The sequence below is a fragment of the Lactuca serriola genome, chromosome 3 (genome assembly GCF_051521515.1).
Source record: "Lactuca serriola cultivar US96UC23 chromosome 3, Lser_US96UC23_V15, whole genome shotgun sequence".
Classification (NCBI taxonomy): Eukaryota; Viridiplantae; Streptophyta; class Magnoliopsida; order Asterales; family Asteraceae; genus Lactuca; species Lactuca serriola.
The window spans coordinates 93665444-93682422 of NC_136410.1; positions in this window are offsets into that span (position 1 = coordinate 93665444).

The following is a 16979-nucleotide window of genomic DNA, read 5'->3' on the forward strand; positions in this document are numbered from 1 at the left end:
ATATATTGTAGCAGCATCATGTACCTCACAAGTCGTCTGGATCCAAAGCCAACTAAGAGATTGCTAGCAAAATTTGGCATGATGGGAGACTCAAGAGTAAAGGTTCCAATGGCGTTCGGGATGAAGTTGACACCATCCTTGGATAAACCAGCTGTTGACATGACCGTCTATCGTCAGATAATAGTATCACTAATGTATCTTACAGCTAGTAGACCGGATATCATGTTTTCTGTTTGTTATTGTGCCAAGTTCTAAGCCAATCCACGAGAACCTCATATGGTTGCTGTTAAGAACATTCTCAGATATTTGAAGCGAACCTCGTCTCTCGGAATATGGTATCCATCCAAATCAGGCTTCTATGTTCAAGCATTCTCTAATGCCGATCTTGGAGGATGTGGTCTAGACTGAAAGATCACAACTGGAGGTTGTCAATTTCTTGATGGTAAACTCGTGAACTGGTAGTCCAAGAATCAAACTTGTGTATCTCTATCCACTGCCAAATCTGCATATATTGTAGCAGCATCATGTACCTCACAAGTCGTCTGGATCCAAAGCCAACTAAGAGATTATGGCCTAAACATGAAGATAAATCCCCTATATTGTGACTCATAAAGTGCAATCCGTAGTTCACATTGCACCGCGATATCATTTCATCAAGGATCACGTAGAAGACGATAATGTTGAAGTTCACTTCGTTCGATCTGCTGATCAATTGAAAGACATTTTCACGAAAGCTTTGTCTGAAGCAACCTTCAATAGAATACTCCAAGGCTTAGGAACGATGGAATCTGATTCAATACAAAACCCATCTTCGCTTCATTAAGCTTCACTTTCACGTTCGCCTCTTTAAAATTTAACAAGTGAAATAGAGCAAACGCTCGGTCTCTTTCAGTTCCGGATTGTTCGGTAACCAAATTATACCGAACGCTCGGTATATTTTGCCTCATATATACAAAGGCGAGCGTTTGGCTGATTGTTTATGTATATTTTTTTGTACATTTAATTTTTTTTATTATTTCTTTTTCAGAAATATCTAAAATAAAAAAATATTTTTCTTCTTTTTTTTATGTCTTTTTAAGAAACATCAAAAAATACAAAAATATTTTTCCTTTCCGTTTTTTTCTTATTTATTTTTCAGATCTATCAAAACACAAAGATATTTTCTTGTATTTCCTTTGGGTTCTATCAATCTTGCTACTTGTCTAAACCATGAATTACGGGGAAGGTAAATATTATTACTTTGGATACCAGCTAAGTGTCCCTAGTAGCATGTTGTTGCATATTGTCTATAGCCTCACAAACTCTAAGTGAAACCTTACTGATTCGATATACACATATCGCTTCTTCCCAACATGGATGCCAAAATCACTTAAGTAAAGAGTTGGCTTACTCTTCTCACACTAAGTTAAGAGTTATCTGCTCGCTCCTTATTGTATAGCAGAGGTACTTTTGGTTCTTTAACCGCCTTTATACTTTTCCCCATCTCATTACGCTTCATAATCGTAGCCCTTGAGACTCTCTGAATTTACCACTATGGTTTATGGTTACACAAAATCTATGTTAATGATCTTAGTTTCGTTTCACCACATACTAAGTCAAACCCACAATCCAAAGCCTTAATTGAATTAATGGTGAACAATCAAATGATCTAGTTTTTCACCCATGCATTAACGTAACCAGATTTGTGGTCGGTACCTTGAAATCTCTTTTATTTCACTTTATGAGATCTTTATGAAATGCTCCAACAAAAGGACATTTCTACCCAAAAGATCCAGTTTTAATTTTTTTTTGAGATTTCTATTTTATCACCAAGTCACTGAAAATGAATCAACCTACTTGATGTTTCGGCTACACAAGTACTTCATTCAACTTTCGGTCTTATATCAAGGTCTGTAGTTCACTTGGAAAGCCACCCTCATAACCGAATATTAAAAAGATGCCTTTCATTGCTTCTTGTAACAATTGGTAAAAATAGGAACAATCGTGCGATGCTATGTTTTGATTATTAAGCAATATGAGTATTTTATCAAGATTGGTTGAACGAATTTAACCTCTTTTATTCAAATAAGTTATTGTGAAATATAAAACAAGTAACTATTGATAAATTTCGTTATGATGTATGACTACGAACCATCACCGGTTTGTGAAATTAGCATATAACATCATTTAAACGCAACAAACTTAATTTTTGTATCAACATGTCTCTAGTTGATAAGTAAGTTAGGTTCTATGTAAAACGTTTGCTTAATAGATGTGAAGGATCTAAATTTGACAAATATACGAATCAAAGTGACAAAACGTGTTTAACGATATTGTTAACCGGTTAAATGTCACGAAATTATACATTGGTCAATAAATTTTATATTTAAATAAATAAAAATATAAAATGAATTATTATAAGGTATAATTATAATGTATTTAAGTGTTTTTGAATAAAAAGAATAAAACATAAACATTAAAGTTCAAATACACAAAAACTACATTGTTATTTTATACTAAGTATACATGTATATATTTGTACATATGTATTACTATCTAGTGAATGACTAGTTATGGGTCATTATTTAAGTGATTTAATGTAAGGAATATGATTTCTAAATCAATTAAGATAAGAGAATTGGTGGAGAGATGTGCCAACTTCACTAATAAGTGCTTAATCACTTAAGACATTTTACTAAGAATGCTTCGTAATCCCTCTTATAGTTTTCAAGATTAATACATTCCCTCTCCTTAAATAGAACTCCTAACTAACTAAATAACTAGTAGTTAGTTAGTTAACTAACCCTATCTCTAAGCAACCACCCAAGCAAGTGGCTAGACAAGATCACATCACTTAAACTCACATCCCATCACAAGCTAGTCTAGGTTTTGTCCCCTTATCCTCTTCCACTCTTTCCTCCTTCATATCCACGAAATTTCCTCTTCATTTTACCCTCATTTGACCAGCCAATATTCCAAGGAATTACTCTCAACCTTCATCTCATTTTCAAGCACAAGAACTTCCTTCCAAAGCCATCAAAACCATGAACTAAAGGGCTGCTGTCCCTTTTGTGTTTCAGCCACAATTTCACCCATCTACACCTTCCTTTTGCTTGATATTTTTACCACCAAATACCCATGGAAGTTACTTGATATGATACTCAAAATTATTGATTCAAAACAGTGAGTAAACTACCCTTTTTCTTGCTCTTTTGCTGTGAAATTTTCGTGACAGCAAAAGAGTCAAAAGAGTGGCTCTTTTGAAGCATCAAACCAACAACCAAAAGTTCATCTTCAACCTTCCATTCTTCAAGTATTCACATAAGGTGAGTTCATACCCCTTAATTAACTTTTTTTTTTTATATTCTAAATGCTTTTATATGCTTTCTAAGGGGGGGGGGGGGGAGGAAATACAAGTAAAACACACGACTACTATCGGGTGTAATATATAAAGATTTTTATACACTTTTATTAAGTAGAATAATATGTGATTCATAAACTTTATAGGGAACTCTTGTATACAAAATATATTACAATGGAATCCTATCTTTAATAATATAAATTGTTGTAATGCATGTATAAACTAAACATTTTCTTAGATTATATGTATACTTGCCTACCTTAGACTCTGCAAAAATCTATACAGTTATAAAATGTGATTCCTTTTCTAGGCTTTTTCTAAACAAACAAGTCACACTTTTAGAAAACTATAACAGGTATAGTTTTACGAGGATAATGCTAACTTTTACATACTAGAAACATGATTTTCAAGAAGTCACTTTCATATACAAGAACAAACGAACATTTTAACACGTAAATATGTTTTTATACCACGGTTTGTGAGACATAAACTTCACGTACGTTCGAGTACACATTTCAAGTCCTGTATTATATACCAGAATCCCTTGGAGGGGGAGCATGGTGTTTGTGTATAGATCTATACGGGCTTGACAACCCGCGCCCTGACTGTTAGCTACAGTCCACCATTTGGGGTGACAAACGTCAGAACATTCCAACGCCTGAAGAACGTTCTGTATAAGCATTTCTAGTCAATAGCGTGGTTATAAAACTCACATGGAGTATTGAAAACACATTGATTTACCGGGTTTTTCAGACGTATTGGAAATTTTATACTTACATACATTTTTAGAAACAAACATTGGTCTTGAGAGAAGGCTACATTTATACTAGTAGAAAATATAGGATTTTCTAGAAGCAAACAAACAAGAACAAACCATTTCATTTCATACAAACTTTGTCATTTAATACTTATGAAACTCACCAGCTTAAATGCTGATCTACTCTTTCAAAACTACTTGTATGTCCCAGGGATTCAGTAATTACAGGTAACAAACAGCTTTTGAAGAAGGGATGTTGCGGCGCCAGTTTAAATTCATATTTTGGCATCATATTGTAATTGGTTTTGAACATGTACCTTTTAACAATGTAAACTTTCAATTATATATATGATGGTTGTATTGCTTTCTTTACTATGTATACATTTGTTACGTTACCACAAGAAGTCATCCGCCCCCGAACGTTTCCGCCGTTCCGATTTGGGGGTGTGACAGATTTGTTAGGTTTTGAGCAATCTAACACTTCCTAAGTGTGCATGCAACCCTAATAAACCTTAGATCTATGTTTGTCTAAATACATGCAAAATAATAATTTTCCAAGGTTCATAACCTATCTAACATGGCATGGGGTACTTTTAAACATAAAAGAATTAGATGGGATTACATACCTTTTGATGATGAGTTTGATTCCTAAGGAGTTTGAGGGCCAAGCACCAATAGTGTGAATGCCTCAAATGGAATCACAAATCACCACAAACTCTTGGAAAACTTTGTGAGAGTGTACACACACTTATAAAATCGGTCACACACAAACACACATACTTTCTAGTTACACTAGTTTCCCTTAGGGGGGCATTTCATGCAACATAAGCATGCTTATATAGTGTACATGATTAGGGTGAAACCCTAATAACCCATGTCTTTTCCTTTCCAAGGATCCATGGGTTAAAAGCTCCATGGATCATCCATGGACTTCCATACAAGCCTAGCCCATTAACAAGTGAGTGTTAGCCCACACTATATAAAACCAATAGCCCACAATCTAATTAGTCTTCCTTTTAATCTCTAAACTAATTCATAATTAATTTAAGACTAAGACTAATTAAATAACTTCATATTAATATATTATAACTTATAATATATTAATAAACATATGTGTATAACTCTCATAAAATTATCCAGAAATAGTTCGGGTGAGATGCAACCCAAATGGACCATGTCGGGTCGGGTCAAGTATATGCCAAATAAGTTATGGACTTAGACACCTTATCCAACAGACTCCCACTTGGATAAGTCTAATAACTATATTTGCGTATGTTACTTCAGGAACTAACCAGCAATCGTAGCTCTCGAAAACTCCATTGAACTATGAAGCGCCATTTTAGATAAGTGATCGTATAATCCTCTGTTCTCATGATATCAGCCAGACAAATACATGGAACAACGTCGTACTTATTGTCCAGCAGTTTGTTTCCCGGTTTCCGATTTGGTTGACAAAGAACTTAATCGAACACATCAATTTAGTTCTGACCGGCCGGTACATAGGTCACAACAAAATCATCGAGGGGCCCATATATCGCTTCTATTTCTAGAAGGAACAGATAAACTTCGACTCATATGCTTGTTCTACTACTTGTTGAATTGTACACAAAGGCACGTTTTATAACATCAAGTTACTGATGCGTTTACGTGCAATCAATGCACAACCAACTCATAGGTAACAACTCATATCTCTAGGTTTGAAGATTTATATGATATTACCGTCTCACGATCACTCGAGATAAATTCCATGAAGTGATACAAGTGAGCGTGGGTTTATTCCAATAATCATAACTTATGAGCACTCATGAATGTTGTAGCAACCATTGCTATGACTAAACCCATTTAGCCATCTACAAACTCGATTCATGACAGTCTTGATTCATACCTACTTCCAACATATGAATGACTGTGGAGTGTTTAAATAACTTAGTCATTCGAAAAGAATAACCTAGCTATTTTGGAAGTCAAAACATGCAAAGTGAAACACAATAATAATCGAAACCAATATGGTCTCAGAACCCTTTTGAATATAAATAGAACCACCTTTTATTTATCACCATATTGATTACACATTATTCATTGTATAATGTTTCAAACAATCAACTTAAGACTTGAATAAAAACAACAGTCGTCCCATGCTCCTAGCATGTACACTTTGTTTTTCGAAACAATAGTTATGCCATACTCCAAGTATGCACACTATGTTTGTCTATGATCCTTACATTGTGATGTAGATCAATTGAACATGATTCCATTGATACTCATTTCACAATCCCAAATCCTTATTGTAAATGTGAGAATCTCCGATTCCTATCATTTACCAAAAATCTGTTAGATTTTAAACTTTTATGCAATGTTCCTCTTGTAATGATTATGCACAAAGTCACCAAAACCTTGTCACCAGTAATTACAGAGTATTCCAAAGAAGGTCAACTTCTATGGAACGGAAGTCTCATATTCAAAGTACATTGATTTGAACATCCTTCTTGCATTAAGGTTTTCTAATCTTACATAGATTGAATAACTTCCACCTATGGAGACATTTCCATAGTCCCACTTTGACTATCACTTTTGAACAAGAGTTACTTCCTTTCAGAACATGTCAACACGGTCCTTTCCGACAACTTACATCACACTTCCAACTTTCCCTGAACAACCAATCTTTGGCGAACCTCAGATTTGTCCTCGACAATTGCTTAATCACTTTAGTCATATCCAGTTCTAGACTTTTCCCTTCTCAATGCCTTAAGCATTTGGAAAATTTAGAAAAGATGAATATTATAACACATGCAATCGATCCTATATCCGAAGCATATGGGACATGATTCATGATGTTTGACATAAAGACATGATAATAGACCAGTCTTTTGCTACAATATTTTTTATTTGCCATGTTTTCAAAATTTAACTATGAAGAGGGATGTCGTAGTCATAATTGAATTTTGAGAACGCAATATATATAGAATTTCCTTAAGTCGAACCATTAAGACATAAAATTCATATATATGTCCTTGACTAAAGATGATTAAAATCTCAATCTAAGCTTCTAGAATTGAAATGAAGTATAATTTCCTCTCCCTTAATTATAGCAAAACTACTTTTTCAACCCCTGCAACTTCATGAATTGAAACTTTTGTTTTTCTATAATTAACATTGCTAGCTTGCAATACTAATCATAATTATCATGCTCCCACTAACATGATGATTATTAGCAAAACACTTATGCTCTCACTAGCTCTGACATATTTCTAGAAAGTTGCTGGACTTCTGAAATTTAGATTCATACACCCTTTCTTAGATAGCTCACATGTGTGTCTAAGCAATTTCAAGAACTATGAAAAGGGATGCCGTAATCATAGTCTCAATTTCTTAGACCTTTGCCATTTCTCACAAGTCCATGTTAGTGTGCCGGTTAACCACACACGCTCCACTAACGACTTTTGAAAATGCAAATAGCACAATTGATATCTACGTAAAATCTACTTAGTGAAAGAGTTTCCTCACCATCATTTTCATGAATCAGAGAGAAACCTTATGACACTTAGATTTTATAGTGTATGAGTTCCTATCCATGTGAATTTGTCAAAACAATAATCACAAGATAAGGTTAGTGACAAATTCAGCCTTACATGGATTAAACTTGTTCAGTCTTAGTTTCTTGTCACCTTGGTAGCACAAGGCCCACCAATGCTTCCAAGTTGAACTCTGATAACTCACATGCAAATTCAACTTATTTGAAGTAGGTACAAAAACAAGAATTATGTCAACACGATAGGTTGCAAACCTTAAGTTGTGTGCTAGTGATAAATTACAGGTTTTACTCTTGATTAAATCTTGAAACTCTTTCAGGATCTTTAAGGCTCCCACTGTCCCCTTGACATATAAGTTTCCCCAGTCAAGAACCATTCCTTGACAAAACAAATATTCAAGGGATAGTGCGGATTCTTATCAAGACTAACACTTCACACAATTGGTCTTAGTTGGTCTTTGTCTCATCCAAGACAACACAACTTACCAATCTCAAATGTACAAGGGTAGAAACATTCTACACTACATTTGATAAGTGTTTTAAACCTTACTTTATGTCACTCCAGGTTACAATCTTGGAGTATGACTCTAAGAATTGTTTTGGAACGATTATGACTCATCTTCTTGATTTTAACCATTCCAACAATTCATGACCTCTCTTCTTAGCCATAACAATGCAGTAAGACGTCCTTAGAGTATGAATTTGTGATATGGTTTCATAATCATTAAGATGTTCATGAAATACGATACTAAAGTACTCTCCCATCCTTTCAGATTTGAGAAACTTTTATCTTTCTGCCTAATTTGATTCTTCTCATTTGTTTTGTCATACATTGTAACCTTTCCAATGTTACAGAATTATACTTAACCTTATAAGTATAATCATATTTACTAATCTTTAGTAAATCATGACAAATCAATCTTTGTGGTGGACTTTGACCATCGCACACCCAGTGTACCTAATTCCTTAGTCCTTCAATTGACTCACATATACATGTGATCAAAGAATTAGTCTTAATATTCAAAGATGAAAATTCTCATTCATTATACAATACAACTTATATGATTCCAAGTTTCTGTCCAATTGAAACTTGGGTGATGAAAAACTTTCTTCATTTGTTAAATTCAGACACTACCACAAATGAAAGAATCAAATCCACTTTCCAATATTGCTATTACTAGAAACATATAAGCAACAATTTTCCACAGATGCCATTATAAGGATATTTTTTTAAAATAAATAAAATTAAAACCCTTTTTTTCTTTTATTTTAAAACTTTGCGGAAAAACTTATCCTTACAATCCACATGAAAACCTTGTTGTTATCTATTCATAAGCAATATATTATAACTGTTAAGCAACAGCTCAAAATTCTGATTGTCGAGCCATGCGATCGAAACCCACCTTTGCAATAAGAATCAACATATACTTACTTTAAGCTTCCTATCTTTTCTTTGATTCTTAAAAACATCAGCATGTGACCCATTCACATTATGTAATAAGAATCTCCAAATAGGAAATTAATAGATTTAGACAGTGGACTTTACCCGAAGTAGAGTCAAACCTCTTGACTTGATCAACCTTATGACCTTTCAGGTGAATAGGGCAGCTTCGCAACCAATGCCCCTTCCTTTGGCAACAAAACACATGGACCCTTTGGTAATGGCACATGAGAGTATCTCAGAATTTGCCTTTCTCTTTACTATTTGGTCAACCGAGTTGACTATAGCCGATCCCTTTCCATTGGGAAGAGAAATCTTTTTCTAGATATCCAATGCTACCATTGTCAATGTCCATGTAGACTTTGGAAGTTGTTCTTTTAATCAAATTTGCCTTACTGGTGTTCCAAATCATTGCTGATTCCACAATACCAAGCAAATAGATAACATCATTAAGGGTCATGTCATAGTCCGTCTCATAGTAGTCCTAAAGAGACTCACTATGTTACTAAGAAAGTGATTGAACATCCAAGTTTCACGGGACTTTGACACCCAACTCTCCCGGCTTGTCAATATGTGACTCTATCTCCAAGATGTGAGCACACATAGACTATGCTTTCCAATAGGGATTGAGTGACTTTAAACTTTTCAAGAACTTGTGGGCGAGGGAGAATAATTGGAGGAGGTGAAGCATGATGTTGAGGGACACCATCTTCAAGAGATTTGGGAAGATCATAGTTTTCTTAAGCAGACATCTATAATGGGAGAAAATCAAGTTAGTTGATTCAAAGTCCTTAATATAACACCCAATATGAAATATTAAGGCTAGGACCCAACACAATATTTTATAATTTGGAAGAGGGATGCCGTAATCCAAGCTATAAAATATTTGAAGGTAGGCGAATGATGATTCACCAATTTCCACCATGAAAAACGAAATAATTTCTTAGGTTTTAATTGGATTTGAAATTCCTAGATCTTTTGAGATTCATTGAACTTTTCAATGGCATGTTTCAATCTCGAGTGTGCCCTCTCAAATTTTGTGGCTGGGATGCCGAGGATCACAAAACAAGGTGTGAATAACCATACCAATTCACTTGGTACCCTTAATATTATCACCTAATCAATGTGCCGGTTAACCACACACGCTCCATTGATCTATGACAAACATTAAGTCACCCTTCGTGATCCTTACTAGTCCAAGTTCGTGTGTCGGTTAACCACACACGCTCCACCAACGACTTGGTAAGGTACAAAGTGTGAATTCCATGGGCTAGCACCAAATTCACATTTTTCCTAAAGTAACTAAGATTGGGAATTAAATAAAAAATATTTAGTTACTTTATAATAACCATTATACTTTTAATGAGAATTTAAAGTCGTTGTCCTACCCATTCGGCAAACGACCCTCCACCGATCAAGCAAGCGGTGGGTGAGAGTGGACACCCATTAAGTCGCCATTTTATAGGCAACAACCTTATACCCACCTTATAGACCGGCTTCGTGAATGAGGCCTACTAACGGTAAAACGACTTTTTCTTATACATATATATATATATATATATATATATATATATATATATATATAATTAACCATTAATGTTATAAATAGTATAAGTGTTGAATATTAACTTTTAAAATTCTAAGTGTTGGAATTAACGTTTATTAAAGTGTCTGAAACTTTTCCAAATTCCAAAACTTGAGGGCAAGTTTTGAAACTATTCAAAACTAATTAATTCCATGATTTATGTGATTAAAGTAGTTTTAATCCAAAAACTCTTCAAGTTCCATAACTTGAGGACAAGTTATGGAAGACTTTAAACTAATAAAAGAATTACTTTTCTTTATTTTATAACTTATGGAATTAATTAAGGTCACACTTTATTTATATATTTATTAATGAAGTGACTCTTGAACCTCCATAACTTAAGGACAAGACTCTTCATCTTTTGTAACCATCCAAGACTTTTCATTTCACAACTTATGAATTAAAGGTTCATAAAAATGAAGACTCTTCATTTTCATGTAACTTATGTGTTTTAAGTGTGTGTTAAAGAAAAGTGACCTTTGGATATCCATAACTTGAGGACAAATTATGGACTCCATTAAAACACATAAATGATCAAGAATTAATTCTAAACAATTCAGCAAATAATTCCTATCATCTTCTAAATTCATAAGAACATGAACATGATCATCAAAATTTCAAGAATTATATGAACACATAAAATCATGGAATTTTGATTATAACTTTGAAATTGGTCCACCATCGTCATTACCACATCAAAACTAGGTTTTATGAGTCCAAAACAGTTTAAGGTAATGATTCTAGACCAATTCCAACACCAAAACTCGAAGATATGCACTCAGGCCTGCCAACTCGTCGAGTGCATGAACTGACTCGGCGAGTTGGTTGAATATACACATGGACTTGGCGAGTACCATGAATGGACTCGGTGAGTCGGCTGTGCAGAATGCAGTTTTTCGACATTTTTCAGCAATTTGCATCAAGTATTCAAGAAAACAAGCCTAGGCTCTGATACCACTGTTGGGTTTTGAGCAATCTAACACTTCCTAAGTGTGCATGCAACCCTAATAAACCTTGGATCTATGTTTGTCTAAATACATGCAAAATAATAATTTTCCAAGGTTGATAACCTATCTAACATGGCATGGGGTACTTTTAAACATAACAGAATTTGATGAGATTACATACCTTTTGATGATGAGTTTGATTCCTAAGGAATTTGAGGGCCAAGCACCAATAGTGTGAATGCCTCAAATGGAATCACAAATCACCACAAACTCTTGGAAAACTTTGAGAGAGTGTATACACACTTATAAAATCGGTCACACACAAACACACATACTTTCTAGTTACACTAGTTTCCCTTAGGGGGCATTTCATGCAACATAAGCATGCTTATATAGTGTACATGATTAGGGTGAAACCCTAATAACCCATGTCTTTTCCTTTCCAAGGATCCATGGGTTAAAAGCTCCATGGATCATCCATGGACTTCCATACAAGCCTAGCCCATTAACAAGTGAGTGTTAGCCCACACTATATAAAACTAATAGCCCACAATCTAATTAGTCTTCCTTTTAATCTCTAAATTAATTCATAATTAATTTAAGACTAAGACTAATTAAATAACTTCATATTAATATATTATAACTTATAATATATTAACAAACATATGTGTATAATTCTCATAAAATTTTCCATAAATAGTTCGGGTGAGATGCAACCCAAATGGACCATGCCGGGTCGGGTCAAGTATATACCAAATAAGTTATGGACTTAGACACCTCATCCAACAAGATTGGTATCAGAGCATTGTTTATAGTGAGCTAAGTATATCAAACCACATAAGATATACAAACTATAAATAGATAGGGACTAAAACTCTCTGATTTAACAATTTCAAAACAGGAACATTAGGGGTCCTTTGCTGTTATGTCTATGTTTGCTAAGTGTATACGTTAAGGTGGTATATACTAAGAGTTTTATAGACTTAGAATTTGTGATTTTCACTTTACTTCCTTTTCCTTGTTTGGATGTGGATATAAGGTAAGGTCACTTATTCGACTGACTATTTAATCTTGACTGTATATGACCTGTATACACAAGGCAACCATAGAAGGACCAGGAATGAACCAAGATTTCACGAAAAATGTAAGTGCATACAAACGTACTAGTAAGGAGTCATATTGGCAACAAAACAAAAAGTATTAAGATAAGTTAAACACTGCGAGTAAGCCTCGAGGTATGTAATCATGTCTGGGATGAATATAGCCTGATCAACTATATTTATCCAAGAGGTGACCAACGTATGCCGAGGAATGGTCGTAGTGGATGACGAGTCTAAAACTTACCAACAAACCATACAAAGAAAACTTTAAGATACAAATTTAAAATACTATAGGAGTATTTTGCGTTACAATAGAACCACACACTTAGATTCTACATATGCTTCTTACCCCTATTCTCGCATGGGCATATCAGCTAGACTTTATCTCCACATAGACCCCTACTATCCTGCCACCGAAGCTAATAGATGGATCAAGAAGGATCTAGAAGAAGATTTCGAAGACTACCAATAGATGAAATACGAGGAAGAAGATTTTCGAGAAAGGACCAGATGGAGAAAGAAGTTCGGGAGATACCATCAATAAACCTTACCCTATCAAGAGGAGTGTGAGAACCTCCACCTCTCATTTCAGGAAGCAACCCGCAATTAACTACCTAGCCACACATATAGACTGGAGAGGACAACCGATGATCCACAACCGACATAAACTCACTGCACCGTACTTCGGGCCATAACACCCATAGACCGGCAAGTAGATCAAGAGAACAATACGGATCACCTACACTCCTTAGAAAAGGAGATAGTCGTTATAGGACAAAGAACCCTTATAGCTACAACCTGGACAATCATCACAGAACTGAGAACAGAGGAGGCCACTCGCGAAATAGAATCATGCGGACACATGAAGGTAATCAGCATATTGGTGCAACACTAGTTCTATAAATAAACCCTACAACATTTCAAATTGCGGTAACAGCCGCCATGACAGCATTCATGGCACACCTCGACACTAACAACACAAACAGAAGCGGGAACGGCGCCGAAAGTTCCAATCGTAATAACAACCAGGGACACCCCGAGTATGTTCCTGCAACGACGCCCCAAATCAAGGACCTACCAAAAGACAACAAACAGTGACATTCCATACCACCACCATCCCTACTACCTTAGTGCTGACAAGACCATATGTTGGACACCTGCCAAAATGCACCAACTGTAGCTTTCATCACAAAGGAAAGTGTAGGGAAATGCACTGCAAGAACTGTAATGAAAAGGGGCATACCATAAATTTATGTAGGGTGCCGGCTCAATAGACCGCCCAAAACACAAAAGTTGGGATGAGTCGGACTTGCTACAGATGTGGAGAAGTAGGGCATTTCATAAAGGAGTTCCCGAAGACTAAAAACAAAGATGTCAGGAGCGTCAGAAGTGTTTTAGCAACAAAGCATGGGAAAGAAATAATAGACCCCGCTGAGATTCCGGTACATTCATTCCCGATTGCACATATGCATGGATACTATATAATAGCAATGCGGAAAGGAGTATTGTGAGTCGTAGATTTAATCAATTTCTCAACCAAAAACCTCAAAAACTTAAACGAAATATTTACAGTAGAATTGGAATAATCAAAAGCACAAGAGACGTGTACATATGGTGCACTCTAACACTAAATCAACCAATTCATTCAAATCATCCTAACACCGATCACAATAAAAGTTTACAACATTTTCATTTTAACAACATATTAGTTAGTTTCCTCACCATACCGATATCATATATTAAGAAAAGGCCATTTGCCTAAACCCATCGAGTAATAGAACCCTCGTTGTCTATGGCGACAAACCGGACACAATCCCCCGACACACCTTTTACAACAAGACTCAGAAGTACCTACACAGGAGGTACCTTGCCGTCCTAGCCCGTGCTGTGGATAAGAAACAAGAAGAGAAAGACATCATGGATGTTGAAAAAGCCCGTAACCTTCTCGATATATTCCGAAAAGATCTCCTGGGAATACCATCCGTACGGCAACCCGAGTTCAAAAATCAATCTAAGTGCAGTAGTTGTGGAAAAGGGTTGTTGTAAATGCCATCTCACCCAAGTTAATCACCCCACTCAAGTAGAGACTATGGACCCATACTAGTGAATCTATGATTACTAAGTGTATATATTGGAGCCCTATATAATTAAGATTCTACGGACTTAGGGTTGGTAATTTCGCTTTAAATCCTTTTCCTTGTTTGGATGTGGGCTTAGAATAGAATCACCGATTCGACTGTCTTTTCAATCTTAATTATATACGACTTATAAACACAAAGAGATGATAGATGAATCAGTTATGAATCATACCATGAACTCCATGACAAGTTACCCAGGACAGAGGATGGACATGCTACCACTTGAGCGATCGTAGAAAAATCAACCAAACCCACACACTTTCTACCGACCAAGGATACACAGAAAAATAGAAAAGCTGACAGGAGCATATCACAAGAAAATTGCGAGACTGCATAGTATACCACTATCTATCATTTTGGATAAGGGACAGGCGATTCGCCTCATGTTTTCAATAGTTGTTAAAGAAGTCCTTTTTATCACCCTCAAACTGAAAGACAAAGAGGAAGAACCATTCATCGAATCCTTATACAACATCAACTATTACATTAACATCAAGGTCGCGTCATTCGAAGCTCTCTACAGAAGCAAGTGTAGATCACCTCTTTGATGGGATGAGGTAGGTGACACACAAATAGCTAACAGGCAAGTTCCTAACAACACTCTCACCAGCCCCCAGATCATACGAGAAACTAAAGAGAAGATCGTTCAAACCCGTGAATGATTGAAGGCATCCCAGGATCGGAAGAAGAGATTGTCTGATGAGACTCTTGTTATTCCACTGGATGAAATTGAAATCAATGGGAGTCTAAACTTCATCGAAGAACCGGTGGAAATCATGGATCAGGAGGTCAAAAGGACAAAACAAAGTCACATGCCTATAGTGAAGGCTCGTTGGAACGCCAAGCGAGGACCGAAATTCACTAAGGAATGTGAGGATCAAATAAAAAAAAACCCCCCAATTGTTTAGTGATATCCCGTCTACAAGTTGAATTTCGGGGCGAAATTCTTTTAACGGGGGGAGAATGTAACAATTGGTAAAAATAAGAACGATCGTGCGATGCTATGTTTTGATTATTTAGCAATATGAGTATTTTATCAAGAATGGTTGAAGGAATTTAACCTCTTTTATTCAAATAAGTTATTGTGAAATATAAAACAAGTAACTATTTATAAATTTCGTTATGATGTATGACTACGAACCATCACCGGTTTGTGAAATTAGCAAATAACATCATTTAAACGCAACAAACTTAATTTTTGTATCAACATGTCTCTAGTTGATAAGTAAGTTAGGTTATATGTAAAACGTTTGCTTAATAGATGTGAAGGATCTAAATTTGACAAATATACGAACCAAAGTGACAAAACGTGTTTAACGATATGGTTAACCGGTTAAATGTCACGAAATTATACATTGGTCAATAAATTTTATATTTAAATAAATAAAAATATAAAATGAATTATTATAAGGTATAATTATAATGTATTTAAGTGTTTTTGAATAAAAAGAATAAAACATAAACATTAAAGTTCAAATACACAAAAACTACATTGTTATTTTATACTAAGTATACATGTATGTATTTGTACATATGTATTACTATCTAGTGAATGACTAGTTATGGGTCATTATTTAAGTGATTTCATGTAAGGAATATGATTTCTAAATCAATTAAGATAAGAGAATTCGTGGAGATATGTGCCAACTTCACTAATAAGTGCTTAATCACTTAAGACATTTTACTAAGAATGCTTCTTAATCCCTCTTCTAGTTTTCAAGATTAATACATTCCCTCTCCTTAACTAGAACTCCTAACTAACTAAATAACTAATAGTTAGTTATTTAACTAACCCTATCTCGAAGCAACTACCCAAGCAAGTGGCTAGACAAGATCACATCACTTAAACTCACATCCCATCACAAGCTAGTCTAGGTTTTGTCCCCTTATCCTCTTCCACTCTTTCCTCCTTCATATCCACGAAATTTCCTCTTCATTTTACCCTCATTTGACCAGCCAATACTCTAGGGAATTACTCTCAACCTTCATCTCATTTTCAAGCACAAGAACTTCCTTCCAAAGCCATCAAAACCATGAACTAAAGGGTTGTTGTCCCTTTTGTGTTTCAGCCACCATTTCACCCATCTACACCTTCCTTTTGCTAGATATTTTTACCACCAAATACCCATGGAAGTTACTTGA